At 40.5% G+C, this 19,380-nt stretch overlaps 1 protein-coding gene across 4 annotated transcripts in view; it reads right to left on the minus strand.

The window, feature by feature from the left end:
* ESRRG (estrogen related receptor gamma) overlaps nucleotides 1-19,380 on the minus strand; it is a 620,633-nt gene that overhangs the window by 42,001 nt on the left and 559,252 nt on the right. The window lies entirely within an intron of this gene.

Genomic DNA, 19,380 nt, shown 5'->3' on the forward strand with positions numbered 1-19,380 from the left:
TATTGATATGGAAGTTCTGTGTAAAAATCTGGTTATTATGCTTCATCGGGTTTTCCTCTTAAATGATTGGAGTTTAAGAATTAGAAAATGCCAAAAGCATTGAATTATCTAGCCTCATACAGGTTTATGAATAATTACCAAAGTATTTATGCAATGTAGCAATGTTTTTCACATACAATGACTTTATATAAACTTTATACAACTCATTGACTAACTTGTGACATATCCATCGCAGCTCACCAATTCTAAGCATGTCCAGACTAATATTAACATCTTTAGAATTATTCTAATGCTATCTGTATAATCTCATATAAAAGATCTGTCAAAAATTCAAATGTCTTTAAATATACATAGCATCTACCTGAGTGCTTAGAACATTTATCAGTTAATGTTTATAAATTTTTATAAACATTATTTACATCCAAATAACTAAGAAAATGTTTCTGTTTGATGAATAAATACATATTTATATATCTGTTAAAATGCATATTGCTTACTCGATGTGCTACAACGGCTCCTTTCTCTCCATTATATGTGAATATGTAATTAGTCCCATAATAAATATCTCCTATGAAATTTCCAAGAAAGCTCTTAATTCAAATGTGCCACAGTCACTTTTCAGAGTTCACTAACCTTCCTTCCGTTTTATTTTTAAATACCAAAGATAAAACTTACAGCTTGGCCACAAAGTGCTGGAGCAAATGCACCTTGGCTGCCCAATAAATATTTATTGATCTGGTTGATGAAGGTGGCTTGTGAAGAAGGCCTTCTCTTCAGTAATAAAGCTACCATATTTATTTATGTATGCATTTATAAGATTTGCAAAACTGAATACTAAACTCACAAACCTTACGAAGATGAGAGTTTACGACAGGTTTCTCAGCACTGCTGACATTTTAGGCTGAATAAGTCTTTGTTGGGGAGCAGGGGAGGGGGTCTTGCACTGTGAGGCACAGAATGACGGAATAATGCAGCCTCCCAGGCCTGCCAGGCCTCCACCCACCAGATGCTGCTCCTTCCCTGCTGCCTTCCTGACTACAACCACCAAAATGTCTCCAGCCATCACCAAATGTTCCCTGTGAGGCAAAATGACCCCTGGGTGAGAAACACCACTTAGGGGCAAAGAAAGACATTTTTTCTTCCTAAATGAATGACTAGTTGTTGAGAATGATGGTATCGAAAATAGCTAGTCTTGGGGCGCCTGGGTGGCTCAATGGGTTAGGGCCTCTGGCCGGGTCATGATCCCGGCATCCTGGGATGGAGCCCCGCATCGGGTTCTCTGCTCAGCGGGGAGCCTGCTTTCTCTTCTCTCTCTGCCTGCCTCTCTGCCTACTTGTGATCTCTGTCTGTCAAATGAATGAATAGAATCTTTGAAAAAAAAAAAAAAAGAAAGAAACAAAATAGCTAGTCTTGGTCTCTGTAGCATCTTCCCTCACCTAATCACACACCGACTTGAAGAAACATTCCTCGATTTGTGAAACTTGTCCCTGCGCAAAATTTCCATCTGTCATGGCAATACCAGGCCCACTTCTTCGGAATGTGACCCACCCAGGGAGCCAGACTTGGTTTAATACTCTGTTGTTGCCATCCTGAAATTCTTAATAATTTTTTACCAGTGGATTCTGCGTTTTCATTTTGCACTGGACCCCACCAATTATGTAGCCAGTCCTGCAACGACCATCATATCAATGTGATTGGGACACACCAATGAATTCTAAGTTCTGCCATGCCAGCAAAAGGTTTTAAGACCCCCTTGTGCTCAACAAAAAATCAAGTTGGAACTTTAAAACAAAAGAACTAGTCCATATCAGGAATTTGTGTTAGCACTGTAAATAAAAATCAAGGTTTGGAATCCAATACATCTGAATTTAAATCTCATCTCCTCTGCTGTACTAGCTTTGGGAGCTTGGGCAAGTTGTTTTGATTCCTCTGAGATCTAATTTTCTCAGTTATAAAGTGATGTCAGAGGCAACTCACAGTCGTAGGGCTGATCCGAAGAATAAATGAGATGAGGTACATAAAACAGTGAGCACTGGACTTGGTACCCAGCCAGTGCTCAACGAACAGAGCTCCATAACAATGATGCAGCTGCCCAAATCCATCCTGGATTGGGATGAGAGAATCAAACTCAACCTTGAGAGCACCATCGGACAGTTTTGGAAGGGAGATTTACAGAGTTCAAAGTATTAGTCCCCTACATTGACTCATACTTACCCAATATTTTCCAATCACCATTGACTCAAAAAGGGATCAGCTCTAAGATCTAAAAAGATGCTCTCCGGTGCTTGAAACCTGGCCCTGAATGTACATGCCCAGGTCCGAACGTCCAGAGGAACACAGCCGAAGGGGACGGCATGGGCTCGCCCGCTGAGCTCTGCCCGAAGTCGATGGTGCAAGCGTGTGTGTTAATCCATTTCATACATTAAAGATGTAAATTTTATTCTTCGAGCTGAAAGCCAGGTGATTAATTCTCATAGCATAGTGATCAATTGGTGCAGATGCTCCACCTGTATTAATGTTTGTTTTTGTGCGCATTAGTCGCAGGAGCACACCAATAACACAGGTGTCTGACACAGAGCTGCACGACATTGCCTCTAGCCGGCAAACATCGAGAGCCGTAGTTAGGTTGCACGTAGCACTGCCAATTTTTTCAATTAGACCCATTATTGATTTGATGAAAAAGCAAATTAAACATACCATGGTGGTATGTAAATCGGTTAGAGAGAGCAGAAGGTTCTGGTACAAAGCTTCAAAGGCGTGAGCTGTATGGCTTTCATCAGCTGCAGCTCAAAGGGGTTCCTGGCAAGTGCTGCCGTGGATGGGGTTCCTTGAGCTACACAGGCTGGCTGGCGCAACCACCACCTGGAAAGACCGGAGCCGCATTTAAAAAACCCACCGCAGCTTTACAGAAAGGAGAGGAAGGCTGGGAATCTATGAACTGTGAGAGGATAGGGTGACGGAGGTGCAGAAGCAGCCTAACATTGTTTTCATAAGGTGACGGTGCATTGTGCCTGCCCACGTGCCCGGCCAGCAGGCACACATGCGACGTGTTGAAGAGGCTGAGTGTGCCGATGGGAAGCTCTTCTGACCGCCACCTCAAGCAATTGGGTGTTTCCAGAGTCTAACTTTGAAGCCCCTGGCCTTTTTTTTTTTTTTTTTTTTTTTTTTTTACCCAAATCTAAGCCAACCCCTGTATTACAATTTCTTAAAATCTGAAAGAATGTTCTTCATTTTTCAATGAATGGTGTTCCTCCGGACTGCTAACAAATGGGGCAGAGGTATTGAACACGGGGCTGTTTAACCTACACTATTGGTTTCACCAGCAGAAGGAAGCTAAGGCTTAACTAAAACATCTAAACACCACTAATCTAAATCTGTCTTCCCCGGATTTCTACACAGAAGGCCTTTGAGGCTTTAGGAAACCTGTGATTCCTCAAGTTGGAGTGGAGTAACTGCTTGTTTGTTTTTATTCCCCAATAGATTGTGACTATAACTATATGGTTTACTTTTATATCCCTCCCCCTAGCAGAGTGATTAGGTTAGGGTAAAGTACCCAACACTTTTAAAACAAATTAGTAATACTGTCAAAAATTTGACTTTAGGGCGCCTTGGTGGTTCAGCTGGTTAAGCATCCGCCTTGGGCTCAGGTCATAATCCCAGGGTCTTGGGACCCCAATGGGTCCCTGCTTGGTGGGGGGCTTGCTTCTTCCTCTCCCCTTGCTCCTTCCCTCTGCTCATGCTCTCACTTTCTCTGTCAAATAAATGAATAAAATCTTAAAAAAAAAAGAAATGTAATTTTATCAATTTTAAATAATGGATTTTATTAAATAATACTCCGGAGTTTGCTTTTCTCACTGCAAATAAGAGACTCTAGCGAGCCAGAGGGTTGGCTTTGCCAAATCTTGAGCTCTAAGCTTTAACTATAAAGAGTATGATAAATCTGTCAAGACAAACTGGAATCAGTCAATGATGACTGGAAGTGCTACCGAAATAAAGAGGCAGGTGCACTGAGGTCATGTAAATACGTTCTTCACGTCCTACTTAGCAACTTACACTGGAGAAGGCAAGGAACCTTTGCCGAGAAGAAAGCAAAAGAACAGAAGTGATGTCAGTCACTAGGTGAGGCTAAGGTAAAAAACAAAAATCAAAGGAAGAAGTATTGCAAATTTTAAATATCAAATCAATGATTTAAAAGGGCTCTTTGTACTAGAATTCAGAAAAAAAGAAACAGACAAGAGGTGTTATTGGAAAAGGATAGAAAAGCACGAATATTGACGGTACTGAGATAAACGGAGCCAAGAGAGGTGGGGAGGATCCTGCACGTGTGAGAAGTCAGTGCCTGTGAATGAATGAATGGGTGAGTGAATGAATGAATGAACAGGCCGTCATCACCGTTCATTGGAAGATACTGAGTTGCGAAGCGTAATTTGGGAAAAGGCATTCAGATCAGTGACTCAAGCCAAACAATTTCATTTCTCATCTTCTGAATTATAACATTTTTTTTATATCTGTCAACATTGCAGCATTGTGCCAAAAATTAACACCCACTCTCTTCCCTGGCCGAATCAGGGCGCTGAGAACGTGCACAACCTCACAGAGGATGGCTTAAGTGAAAAGAATATATTGCCCAAACAGAGAAGCTCTAAAAGCATAAAACTCAGAAAGGGAAAAGTTTTTGCTCCGTTCCCACCCCGAGAGAGACTTTTCTGTCAAAATAGATGAAGACGGGATAGAGCCTCGGAAGAGTTCTTGGGTGTGTTTGTTTTCCTTTATTTTTACGTTTGTGAGTTCATTTTCTTTTTAATAGAAAATCCAGGAGATTGGAGCTGGCACTGCCAGGGGTTTCTGATGGGAGAGACATATGTCTCCTGTCCTCTTGGCATCTGACTGCAACAGCCGCGTGGAAGTCAGTTCAAGTCCTTACATCAAAGTTTGCTTGCCATTGTAGGGACGTTGTTAGAAGTTGAAAAAAAGCGATGTCCATTTGAAGCTCGTCTGTGAACTTTGCATGAACTGCTAGGAATAATGTAGTGTGATGACAAGCCAGTTATACCTTCCACTAAATTTGCTGTCTGGAATGAACTGAAATAGTGTTTGGTTTGTGTAATTACGTCCATCTATCTTTATATTCCAGCGGCATATCGCAAATTGAAAATACTAAAAATTGACTGTTGGTTCTGATATTTAATGATTGCCAAAGACAAGACGATGATTTATTGGTTACTTACCGATGTGACACATTTGCATCTTATTAGACGGAGATTACTATTCCTTAAAATGCGGACGAGGCCTGATCATGTCTGATGGATTGATTTGATTTGCAAATGTAATCAAACTAATAAGAGGGAAAAAATGAGCAATAATGCCTTGTTTTTCAACTGGCAATCACTCCCCTGCCAACAAGGCTGATATCCCTGACTAAGCAGCCTTTACACAGTCTTCCTGTCGCCTCAAATAAACAAAGGGATGCGAAGAGCTTGATAAGAGGATAACAAGCCAAGTGTGGATGCAACATGGAGCCCACACCTCCGCATCGTGCTGCCGCAGACGGGAACAAAAGTTAACGGCAGGAGATGCAACACGACCTCAATCATCCTGAGCGGAGCTCCGGCCCGAAATCAGCTCCATATTCCCAGATGATGTCAAGGGAGATGAAGAACCCTTTCTCAAAGCAAAAACACAGCCACCCTCCCTAATGCAGCAGGCAGGACTCTTTCCATAAAGACACTCCACTCCTGAGGTAGTTTGGCCATTTAAAATCTAAATGCGTTCAGAACAACGCCACCTATATAGTTGGAAAACAGTAGAAGAATCCTTTCAGGGAGCCACTGGCCCTCAGTGTCGTCCACAAGGTGCCACCGATGCAGAACCCAGGGACAGAGAGCTGTGGAGGGGAAGACACTGAAATACAGGGCCAGGAGGCATGGCTGCCATCTGGCTTAGCTCATTCTCAAAACATTTCTTCAGAACTCTTGAGCATGTGTGACAGAAAAATGTAAACTATGATCCTGAATGAGTTGCAAAGCAACACTCTTGAAAGAAAAATCCGAAAGGAAAAAAAAAAAATTCAAAAGAGGTTTTGATAGGAGATCAAATCTGCCTCATAGTCATACGAGAATGACAAAGACAGACTCCCAAGACTCCCAACTATGGTATCAGGCCAATCAGCTAGCAAGGAGGCCTCCAACATAGATGGTTTTGTTCAGTGCACATGTGAATAAGTATTAGTCTGTTATAAAAATATATTACACACACTATTTTTGTTGGGCAACTGAATATTACAAAGAGTTCAGGGGAAAGTTGAACTGAATTTACAGAGCTTATTACCACATTCGGATATCCCAAATATTATCAGAGTTGATATTCTGAAGATAACATATCACCCATTCTCAGCCCATATAAAATTTATTCAACCATACAGTCACATTATAGTCAGATTCAAATTAAATAATAATTCTATTCTAAAAAAGTCAAAGTACCTTGGAAGTTCGTGTTAAAGTTTTATGGCGATTATAGAGATGCTCAAACCTGAAACCCTCACTGAGTGTAACAGGTCAGATAACTACCCACATCAATGAGCCCCTGTGGATTATCCACAAGTGAATTTTAACCCAACGTCATATACTGATCTGTCAGAGATGTTGTTTTCAAAGATGGCATCAGTATTTATAGAGAAGTATATTCAAAGATGCTTTATAAAGAAGGCCCACCTACGTATTCATGGTATTTTATCCTTATGCTCTTAAGATACTCCACTGAGCAACCTTGAGCCACTCTGGCCTGTGGGACATGCTTTCCCTCCTCCAGCTTCAGTTAGGGATTTTTCTCTACTGTATCCCCCTGGGTGCTATAGAAGTATTACCAGCCATACCTATATATTAATAATCCTTCAGAAAGGTGTTTGCTCTGATATATTCAAGATATTATACCCAGGTTTTATTAAAGAATAACAAAAGATAGGTGTATTGCTTCTAATTTGGAGTATTCACTTTAAAAATATATCACAAGAACTCTTCCGTAACATTTTCACAGCTAATCTATTTTCGAGAAATGTATGTCCAAATAAATACACGTAAATGTATTACATTATGTAATATAATGTGGTATAATGTAGAAGAGACATAAAGTCAAGATGATAACTGCTAATACTTAATATTCTGTATAAAGATGCATATTTTTTTCTAAAAACTGGTAGTGACAATGACAGATATCAGTAATGCCCAACTGGAAACTAAAAGACTTGAGTTTTAGTCCCAACTCTGTCACTGACTAGCTTTGTTACTCTTGGTAACTCATTCAGTTTTCCTGGTCATAAGTGTCTTTATCCAAGAGTGAATTTGTATGTAAAGGCATTTAACATTCACTGAACACTTACAATTAAAAGCAAGGGATAGGATTAGGCACTTTACAAATATTAACCCACAGAATCGTCCTAGCAACCTATAAAGTTGGCCTTATTACTCCATCCTATGCATAAACACCCAGAGTTCGTGGTATACAGCAAAATCAGAATTTGAATCATGGTCTCCAACCCCAAAGAGGGCACACCGCCCACTACAGTCTAGTAAATGAAATGCAATTAAAATGCAAAGTTTGACCAAATGATCTCTAAGGTCCACTGTGGTACTGTCATCCCATAATTAATTTTGGGGGGAAAGAGGTCTCTCTCCAATATTATTCAGTATTCTGATTTTTTTTTTTAAAGTGTGTCACAAAGATTCCTCCTGGCATGTTCCTGAATAAACAAGCGTATTTTTAAAACCCTGGGTAAAGTCTATCATGAAACCATTTACTGCAAAAAAACAGCCACTCACAGAAATAAATCTGGAGTGTTACCAACAATTACTCTGTGTTTTTACACAAAAGGCTAATCTGAGTAACACACGGAGGTCAAAGAACCTTCGGGAATGTACTCCTCTCTCAGGTGTGTGGATCTGTGTTGAAGATACCCTGCCACTGGGCTCTGCCGTGACACAGAAAATCACAAGCATAAGTACAGATGGACCTTTTTTTTTTCTTTTTTCCATAAAGTGCTGACCACATCGGGAGGAGCCAGTCTTTCCATGATCTCCCAGCTGCTCCTTCTCTGGTCTCCCTCCTCAGCCGAGGCCACCATGTGCCCGAGCACAAACGTGCTGACTGGCTGAGGGGCCCCGCACTTCAGGTAATTAATCCTTTCCTAATGTAGGTTAAGCAGATGTGAAGCCTCCTTCACACAGAGACGAGGGAGCCGCTCTTTGGAGACACCCCTGGAGTGATAGTATTTATTAATTGGGCTCCGATGACTCCGAAACCAGACGTGCGAGGGTGCTGACCTGGACATCCAGTCACCCTCTCGCTTCGTCTGAATCCAGCTGAAGAAACCGGTCCTTTCCCTTTCTTGAGCTAATATTAACAATTTGCAGTCAGGGCTTAATGCCCATTTCTGGCAACGGAAATATGATTTCTGTACTGGAAGCAAAATTTTGTGGTTCGTAGAGACTGGCAAAATTTGGGGATTAATTAAGTTGACTACGACTCTCAGAATTACCAAGGGGTGATATTTATCCACTAGATCCTCCTCTTTAACTAAATAACATGTACTAGCACTTTTTAATTCATATACTAATACTGCCCAGCACCATAAGATATCCACATACGAAATGTAAGCTAACATTCCTTTAATGTGGACTTTGTGTATTTTGTACATCATTCCTGACTCTCGCTGGAGGGAAGAAATAACGTGGCAAAAATAAATAAAAAATAAAAGTTGTGGATTGCTTCAGAGAAAAAAAAAAGTAGTGTTTTTTTCTGGGAAAAAGAAAACTTTTCTTAAGAAAAATATCAGGGTATTTAGAAACAAATGGAGGTAGTTTCTGTTGATCATACAGCATAAACTTCTTAGCAATTTTGGTCAGTTAAAGTGATTTTGGCAGGTTAGATAGGTTCTTCTAATTGGATTCTTCTAATTACATAAGAGTCATTTATGATGTTTGGAAGTGGGAACTGGGGAGGAAGCAACTTGATTTTAGGGAAACCACACGCCTAGGGTCAGATCAGCGACACTGTTAAGGCATCTGATGTGTAAAATGCCACTGATATGAAGAGCTGGGGTCACTCTGGATTTCTTTAAAATAAATTTAACCTCGGGGTGCCTGGATGGCTCAGTCAGTTAAGCATCTGACTCTTAATTTCGGTTCAGGTCATGATCTCAGTGTTCTGGGATGGAGCCCCGAACGCTGGGCTCTCTGGCCTGCGGGGAGTCTGCTGGTCTCCTTCTCTCGGCCCCCACCCCACTTCTCCCTCTCTTTCTCAAATAAGCATTTAAAATAATAAATTAGACTTAAAGAAAATGAAAGGAAAGAGAATAATAATAGAGAGCTGAAGGGAGAGCCCCTTGCCTACGCGGACCCCAACTTCAGTTAATAATAGTCCCAGTGAACAGGAAAGAGGTCAGTGAGCACTGGATTCCAGCCACAGATTTCACCCTCCCCTTCTCCTTTCTCTGCTCTGATGATCCCTCCACAGAATGGAGCCAGCAGTCTATTAGATCGCAGTATCAAACAAATATTTCCTGAAATGCCTCACACCTTCCATTCCTCCCCAAGTGCTCCTGGTGAGCTCAGCCCAACTTCCCTTCCTTTGCTTCAACCAGCTCTGCTTCCTTTTACCCATCAAAACCACCCTTGGTATCTTGAACCTGATGGTTCCTTACTCACTGAACCTTGGTCTGACAAGGCAGGAGGTTGGCTTAGTCACATAAAAGAACACAGCCAAAGCTGACGTTCTTGGGAAAAAGGCATACAGAAGTGCAAAGCTGCATGGCTTTTCTCTACTGAGACTGTGATCCAAAATTTTTTCAAATTCTCCTTATGGTGACGAAGTATTTTTTTTACAAAACACACACACACACACACAAAACTACAAAGTACTAGCACTTTCGAGTTTACTATTCTATTTTGTATTGGATTATTCTTGAATATTTCTTTTCCAAGGTAATTAGGTTACCTCCCCACTTTCATAAACTAATTTTGATACGAACGATCCTGGATCACATAGCTATTTTTATCTACAAAATATAATGTCTTGTACCAGAAACTCTCGAGTTGAGCTGAGTAATACTTACACCCTCCTTCAAAAAGAAAACTCAGCAGTTAAATTTTTTGAAGACATCACTTCTCTCCGTGTTTAAAAAGTGCTTTTAAATTACTCTGCATTCTACAGAAAACTGTTTCTCTGATGCTTGAAGTCTCCAGCTGCCACACAATTTATATCTCTTTCTTCTGCTCTTTGTTTTTCAGCCATTTTCCCTGAATGTCAAAGTCAATTTAGTGCATTTCACTTTGCTGAATAAATCAGAGGCGAAATCCTTGCTAAAAGTGAAAATTTGATTTGCTAAAAGGAGCTTAGGGCAACTATTAATCAATATATCCAGAGTGTCAAAGCCAAGGCCAGGATAGACATGCATTCATTTGGAGATTGGCTGAGGCAGATAAAGGGGGATGCAGGGGAAAATGTGCAACCGGCCCCCAGAAGGCAGGCGGGGTTAGGGTTGGAGGGAGGGTCAACAGGGGGGAAGAGAGAAACAAAACATACTGGCGTCATGTTCTGCTCTTCTCCCTCAAATTCTTGTTGTAAAGGTAGAAAAAGATATTTTGATGAAGCATTTAAGCACATATGAATTATACTAATTATAGCAGCTTTCATATAACAATTTCCTCCCAATACACAAAAGTCTTTCTTAACTCATCAAGTAGCCTCGAGAAGAATCTACCAGTCAGAAGTAACAGCTCCAAGATCAGAATTCCAGAACGGAAAGAGTTGGGCCAAGTCTACAGGATGTCAATATTTTGATAATCTTCAGAGAGACTACAAGTTATTTCAGGTTTCTGAAAGATCGTGACATATAGTTAACCAAATGACTGGACTCCACCTATCACCTCATCGCTCAAAAGTTTGACAATTACCGAGAACTTGCCTGCAAGTGGGGTCCTATTTTAGGACATAGTTCATACAGAAATCTTTAACGCTCAGAAATCTAACACTGTTGTTTTCAAAAGTACACAGAGTAATCTTTCTCTATGGAAGTTCATTCAAGGTTCTGATTTTAGTCTTTTCAAAATGCAGTTTTAATGACGTCACTGAGTTAAAAATGTTAATTGCTTCCATTGCCTTCAGTATAAAATGCTATTTCCTTTGCAAGAAACTCTAGGTTTTTCATGATGGGATCCTCGGCCATGGACCTCCCATGCCGCTCTGTCCGCGCTTCCATGTGACTGTGGGTGAGAGCACCATCACAGCCCCCATCATGGAGTCCGAGCTGTCCGTTCATCTCACCGAATCACCCACGACACTGGGAGGGTCGACAAAGCAGATGCTGTGCTGTATTCATACTCCTGTGAGTATCCTTTGTGCACAATGCCTGGCACAGAGCTGACTAAATGCCAGAAGGAAGGAAGGAAGGCGGGCGGGCAGGCAAGTGGGAGGGAAGGGGGTTGGGAGGGAGGAAGAAATGGATTCAAGGTCAAGTGGCAGAGCTAACACTTTGATATCTGGTGTGGTTCAAAGTCACTCGATGCACTTCTGCTCTGGTTTACCTGTAACTCTCAATCAAATTCAATGGCCAGTGATTCCAAACACAGGAAGGGACGGGGGAGCATCCGATTTTAGCAATTCATCATTTAGGGAATTTTCCCACTACTCCAATGAGTAGTTAAAGGGTCATTGCCTTGTTTCACTAAAATTTGTGACCAGCCATATGTAGGGTACACGATCGGTCAAACACATTGATTTTCTTGGACTAAAAAAAAAAGTGTCCCAAGTTTCCATTTTTATTCATTCTCCTTTCCTTGAATCTTGCGTTTTGTAAATGTATAGACAAGACTGAAAGGCCAAATATGTTCCATTCTCCTAACCTCGTGATGAGAGGTAGGTAGGTAATCTGGAACAAACGACACAGAGCATGGGGGAAGGAGACGAGGACAGGGAAGAAAGACATAATAAAACTACGGCCAAAGAGCCACTTAAGTCAACCGTTCTGGGGGTCCGAGAAACATGAGTACTGACAAACATGAGAGTCAAACTTCCTGACTCTCCAGTTTGCTCATATATAAAGTGGGGATAATAAGAATAAAACCTGGGGCGCCTGGGTGGCTCAGTGGGTTAAGCCGCTGCCTTCGGCTCAGGTCATGATCTCAGGGTCCTGGGATCGAGTCCCACATCGGGCTCTCTGCTCCGTGGGGAGCCTGCTTCCTCCTCTCTCTCTCTGCCTGCCTCTCTGCCTACTTGGGATCTCTCTCTGTCAAATAAATTAAAAAAAAAAAAAAAAGACTAAAACCTACCCAGAGAGTAGCAACACAATTGTTGTGGGCATCCAATAAATGGTTGAGAAAGTCTTCGTAAACAATAAGTAACCATACAGATGCTAGTTCTTTTTGTATTGAAGGTTTAGTCTCATCAAAATGAGATGATCACATATATATGCACATACACATGCATACGTATTTATTTGGACAGAGATATGTGATTCAGGGTAGAGCTCATGCCATGTTTGTATCTTTCAGGGTAGAGCTCATGCCATGTTTGTATCTTTAATATTTCCCATGGCAGCAACGTAGAGTTGGGTACATGACACCTACTGGAACATGTAAACCAGATTCGATGATCACTATGAAATTATGATTCCTTTGTGATTAGAGGTATACAACAGCATGGCTCTGTACGGGGGGACATCTAGTCCTGGAGCCCAAGGCATGCTGGAATAGAGAGGATGTGAGCAGGGAATTCAGCATGGTCCCAGATCAGGCATTAGGTCACAAATCATGGAACTCAGTGGTGACAATCAATCTCCAGAAGCATCTTTAACAAGATTGGGATTGTCTCTTGAACCAGATCTCTGTCTAGGAAAACTGGCAACTTTTTGCCAATTCATATATGGGTTTTTTGGTTTTTTTTTTTTTTTACTTCTAGCTGCAGAAAATGAAGGACCTCTGGTGAGCTTTCAGAAGGATGAACTAGCTTATTTAAGTGCTAATGATCCTGCCCACCTAAGACAAATGATGACCATATCCATACACAGATCCTTTTGACCCCCTGAGCCACCCAGGTGCCCCATACACAGATCCTTTTGAGTAAATAAACTTCCCTTCTACCTTTGTATTATAACCAATGTTTACGGTGAATATTTTTTGAAATGGATTTTATTAGCACTGACTTTTTGGATCACTTGGTTTTAACTGCAATAAAATGACAATGTGTAGTATCTTAGGAACTAGGATGAACACTGATATTTTACATTTAGATCATACTTTATAATTTGCAAATTAATTATACATATGTGTTTAATTTGCATGTGTATTCTCTCCCTCATTTGATTTTCACAATATAACTAATGGCTAGAGCAATTAAGTAACTTAAAAAAATTATCCCACCACAGCTTAGGCGTCTGATTTTACTTTCAGGTTCATTCCACCCTTGGAAACCACAACGATAGGTGCACAGGTCTACACCTACCAGGTACAAGAAATAGAACTTCCAAATATTTGGTAACTCAATAGAATTATAATTTAAATAGTATTATTAAGTGCCAAGGCTTTGCATCTAAAATTTATATTTTCTCCACTTAACTAAAAGACTCAACCTTTTCATAGTTCCAAAATCATTAAGTCACATACACAAAAGAAAAATTAGTCCTGATAAAAGAGGCTGTAATCACTTCAATTCATTCACAGGAAAGTAGAAATTACAACTACATGTAAATTCAGTTCTGAGGGGTGCCTGGGTGGCTCAGTTGGTTAAGCATCTGCCTTCGGCTCAGGTCATGATCTCAGGGTCCTGTCGAGTCCCGCATTGGACTCCCTGCTCAGCAGGGAACCTACTTCTCCCTCTGCCTCTGCCTGCTGCTCCCCCTGCTTGTGTTCTCTAGCTCTCTATCAAATAAACAAATAAAATCTTTAAAAAGTAAATAAAAATAAATAAATTCAGTTCTGGGACAGGATAGAGAGTGGAGCCTCAGGACCAATTAGTAGTTTGGGGTTATGCATATTTTAAGTCAACTAATCAATAAAATATTTACCAAGTACCAGTGACAGAAAACCCAAAATGAGCCTTAGGTGCTACTTATATAACTCTCCCCTAGTCAACTATGCCCTTGATCCACACATCAAACCATAATCACACACATATACACATGGAAACATACTTTTATGTTATAAATGGAAACATCTATGGTAATTATTTCGAGCACATTTGTTTGTGTGACTTTTTGCACATATCGTCAGCACCATTAAGTGATGGTTTAAAATAAGGAATGGGCATTTTAAAAACCTCCACAGCTTTGGCTGGGGATGATATAATCTTAAAAATTGGTCTCTATATAAAGTGCATCAGAACAAAAGAACAATCGATAAACAGCATAATTAGCAACAGATGTTCAAAATACCCTTGGGTATTCACCCACAAAATTTATATTCTAATGCAGAAAGAGTTTATATGTGTTCTTTAAAGATTTCTGTCACTTCTTGAAAAGTCCCAATACTTCTGTTGAGAAAAACTAAAAAAATCCAACTCAAGGAGCAATTTTTGATACGTTCTTCTGACTGCACGTTTTTACCAAAAAATGCTTCAGTGTAAATGAAAAACACTGGTTTCTATACTTAGATTTCTGTTTCCCACATGAATAAACTACACATAAAGACGCTTCTATCACATTATCTTTCTAGTGTGGTTTTCCTTTAGAGCTTAATTGTTCTGCCTACACTGATAAAAATTGTAAGGTTGCGTTTGTTTCTTTTTTTTTCTGTTTTGATATCATTCCAGAAGATGGCCATTTTATAAATGTGACTAAGGGGGCCCGAACTGAAACAGAGTCCTCTGCTTTAGCAGCAAGGGTTTAATTTGTCGTGTTAAAAAGAAACAAGCTTGCCTGAAAATTGGCCATCTCTGATAAAGGAAAAAAAATTTTTCTAAAATACATTCATTCATTCATTCACTTAATTGTTCAAATACCCTTCTATTCTTTTAAAAGTAAACTGTCGGATGAGACCCATTATCTATTTAAGCCACTTATATAGGTCAGCTAATATGGGCGATGCTTTTTTAAGCACCGTCTGACTCAGCACATTTCTGCATTTTGCTAACAAAGTAACAGTACATAATAATATTTTAATCAACTCCGAAGAACAATAATAGATCTGACTGTGGGGCTGATAATCGTCTTATCACACCCCGTGAAACCTAGCTCTAATATTTGACGGAGCCTCCATTACTGGGCAGTCCATTCTGAAAAAGGCCAACAATGGGAGAGAATGAAGTGGAGTGTGCGGTAACTCCGTATCTACATAAAAGAGATTAGAGGCGACAGCGTTCCATTTTACAGCTCAATCATATTGTGTTAGCATGCGCTTATCCGAGCGCGGACGAAATTGAAAGAGAAATAAAAAAGAGTCAGGCAGATAGGAACCAGAAAAGCGAGGCATGAGCAATTTCCAAGGATATAAAAGGATGCTAATGGCGGGGCCCTGTCATTCTTAAAAAGGGCTATTAGGGCACCATCATCTGTTCTTGTGCCCTTATGCTCTGCCAACTAAAGTCAAGCATTTTCTAAAGCCCTTGTGATCTTTTTTCTTCCATAGATAAAGTATGGTCATGTTTCCTAAGAACACACTTTTCCATTTATGTGATTTATTAAAGTAAGTCAACTAATTCGATTTACTGATAAAAAAAAAATAACACGCCGTATGTATTTTCCTTCAATATTTTCTTTTGTTGAATTCTGCACTTTCTTATGTAGCAAAAGCAAGGATAGAAGAATCCATTCCTAGCAGTGCAGAGAGGCTACGGTCCTTGTCTGAGATGTTAAACTTAATTTTTGAACTGTGTGTGTGTGTGTGTGTGTGTGTGTGATGACACAAACTGAGAGCAGCATAGAGAGAGCAAAGGCTTTCCATTTTAGTACTAAAGAAAGATTTCACTTTAATTTTAACAGAAGCTTTACACAAAGAGTTTTAAAGTTAAGACAAAGACGGGTGAAATTTCAGTTCTGACTTGACTTTAATTCAGGCTCTGACCCCAGTTACGAGCACTGGGTCATGTTATCAAGAACATGATTTTACTTCTATCAAGGCAGAAATGTGACCTTAATCTTTATATTCTCTTTGTCTCCCCCCACCCCCAGTCCCCCAACCTATGCTCCAAATCGCTGCTGCGTCCAACCTCCAGGAAGCCCGGGGATACCAGCACTCTTGACATCAGAGCACCCTCTTCTTCTACCTCCAAACAGGGTATGGCACGCTTATTATTTAACAATTTAAAAGAATTCCAGCTAATTCTTGTTTGGCTAATCCTTTTCTGAAAAGCCAAGCCACTCCTTGTAATCATTTAAACACCCTCAGGGTATCACGAACACCAGAGCTGTGAATCATCACTCCACAGTGACCTCCTCTGGCATCTGCTGTGGAGAGAGAATCACGTCAGTCTCCACCAATTCTAAGCCTCAGCTTAAGACTGAACACATAATAGTATAGTAATTGTTTCCACCACTGGAAATGCTGTTACTCATAGTTATTTAAAGTTACTGTCTTCACAAAAGTCACCAGAGCCCCTTTACTGTGACAGGTTCCTTTGTGAGCTGACATTTCTACTTAGACGCACAACTGGACCCACAAATTTATCACGGATGTTTCCTTACCAGAGAGCATGGTAAGCAGTTGCTGACTAGCATTGGTCATTATTAGGGGATGTCTGAGCAAAATTAAAATACTGGCTTAACAGGTCTCTTAATTCAGGGAGAACTTGCGCAGAGCTCCCTAAAATAATGGGTGATTTCAAGTCATAGCGACACAGTGTCTCATGCTGTTGTTTCAGTAACACCAACACTACCATCACTCCTACTCGGAAGCGCTTCTCTCAAATGCTCCTGATTCTACTCTAGGAAGCAGTGTGGCTTTGAAGGCATCAGACACATTTGTGAATTTGTGTAAGGGTCGGGTCTTTACCTCTTATGCCTCAAATGTCCCTGTCTTTGAATTAAAGATAATAGGACTGGATTCCCGGATTAAAACAAGAGTTCTCAGTCGGGGATAATGGGCACCGTTCTGCCCACCAGAGGACACATGTCCATGTCTAAAGACATTTTTGTTTGTCACAACTCAAGGGTGCTGGTGATAGAAACCCAGGAAGCTGCTTGCTGGACATCCTACCAGGAACAGGACAGTCCCCACAACACAGGATGAATGGACCTGGTATCAATAGTGTCAAGGCTGAGAAACCCTGAGTTAGAATAAGGAAATTTTTTGTCCTTTTCCTTTTTTTTTTTTTTTTTTTTTTTTTTTTTTAAGAAAAGGAGGGAGGGAAAGAAGAAGAAAGGAGAGCGAGAGAGGGGGGGGGAGAGAGAATCTTAGGAACACTCCACGCCCAGCAGAGAGCCCAATGCAAGGCTCATTCTCACAACCCCGACATCATGACCTGAGCCAAAATCAGGAGCTGGATGCTTAACCAACCGACTGAACCACCCAGGCACCCCAGAATAATGACATTTTAAATATGCGAGTATAGAGGTGCCTGGCTGGCTCAGTCAGCAGAGGGAACAACTCTTGATCTCAAGGTTCTTGGTTTGAGCCCCACACTAGGTGTAAATATTACCTACAAATAAAATCTTTTTTTTTAAATTTTTTTATTTATTTATTTTACAGACAGAGATCACAAGTAGGCAGAGAGGCAGGCAGAGAGAGAGAGAGAGGAGGAAGCAGGCTCCCTGCAGAGCAGAGAGCCCGACGTGGGGCTCGATCTCAGGACCCTGAGATCATGATCTGAGCCGAAGGACAGAGGCTTTAACCCACTGAGCCATCCAGGCGCCCCCAAATAAAATCTTTTTTAAAAATTTTTAAAAAATAAAATATGTGATTATGTACGTGCATGTGTGTACATGTCTCTATACATAAAGTAATGAAATATATAAATACAAATGATACATATTGACTATCTAAAGAAGTGTGGCTACTTCAACAAATACTAATTTTCTTCTGCTCTAAAACCTTCAGGCAACTCTTCATCTAGGTAAGTGTTCATACGTTATTTAAGCAAATTCGACAGTTCCCACTGCCACAATTCCCAAATGTCTTGACATCTTTTAGCATATCCTTTCTTATAGTCTTTCTTCTTTCCTTTTTTTGAAGTCCCATAGATGTGATTACAATCGAAATGTGATATCAACCATCCACACGATCAAATTTGCATCCTTCTCGTACATGTAGTAACCCTTGTTAAGTATCTTCTAAAGAACACACTCAAGCTCACCTCTTTAACTAGTTTTGACTTAATTTGGGGTGCTTTATTAGCAAACAGTGTAAGACAAAGTAGCTGGTATAATACAGAGTGATGTTTAAATTAGTTTACAATTTGCTTGGCCTCATCTAGAACTGCGCCGAACAAAGCCATTCAGAAATGTCAGCTGTGTTCCTAACCACTGTAACAAATTGTCGCCTGAACGCGGCACACCTAATGACTTCAAATTAGCTTCACTGCGATATCGCCTGACAGTTCGTTACGACTGTTAGCAACATAGCTGGCGTATCATGACCAAGAAATTGGTTTCAGTGTGGGCTGGGAAAGGGACTTCCATCAATTTGATTAAAGAAATTACTGTAGCATTCAAAGCATAAAGACAAACTAGTTTAAGGAGACAGAGGTAAGTTAACCGCACCAGAAAAACACCGCTCATCGTTCAAAAAGTTGTTTACCAACTACTTGAAGATCGAAGTTCAAACAAACACAAATAATTCAGGCAGACCGCCAAAATTCTCAACCCTTGAGACCAGGTATGTTTACTGAGGTTATTGAGCCGAGAAAGGAAAATAATCGGGTACTTGAAAATACTACGTTTAAGTTACCGTATGAGAAAGTTTATGATGTCCATTTAAGATTGATTTTTACCACCTGTGTATCAATTCATGGTAAATCTCTAACTGTGAACCAAAGCCGTGCCGGCAAATACAAGGAGCAAGTCAGTGTGAACCACCACCCTGAAAACACATGAGGGAGTCTTAAAAGGAAAAAAAAAGGCATATTAGATGTGTGCTGACAAAGACATTTTTTAAAGTGAAAAGAAAAAAGAGAAGTGTCTCCTTAGGAGAAAGCTCAGAATTTTAAGAGGGAGAAAGACACATTTTTTTTAAAAAGTTATATTCTCTTTATCTTATGTTGGCAATAGTACTACTGCCTATGAAAAACAAAAAACAGAAAAGCAGAGTTCAAGGTGGCACAGATAGAGAAAGGCTTATGGTTCCGGGAAGGTTAAGCAAAGCTCAAAATGAAGTATGATTAAAAACACATGTGAAGGTTGGGGCGCCTGGGTGGCTCAGTGGGTTAAGCCGCTGCTTTCGGCTCGGGTCATGATCCCAGGGT

Source organism: Mustela putorius, unplaced genomic scaffold (genome assembly GCF_011764305.1).
Source record: "Mustela putorius furo isolate JIRA1106 unplaced genomic scaffold, ASM1176430v1.1 tig00000508_pilon_pilon_pilon, whole genome shotgun sequence".
Taxonomy (NCBI): Eukaryota; Metazoa; Chordata; class Mammalia; order Carnivora; family Mustelidae; genus Mustela; species Mustela putorius.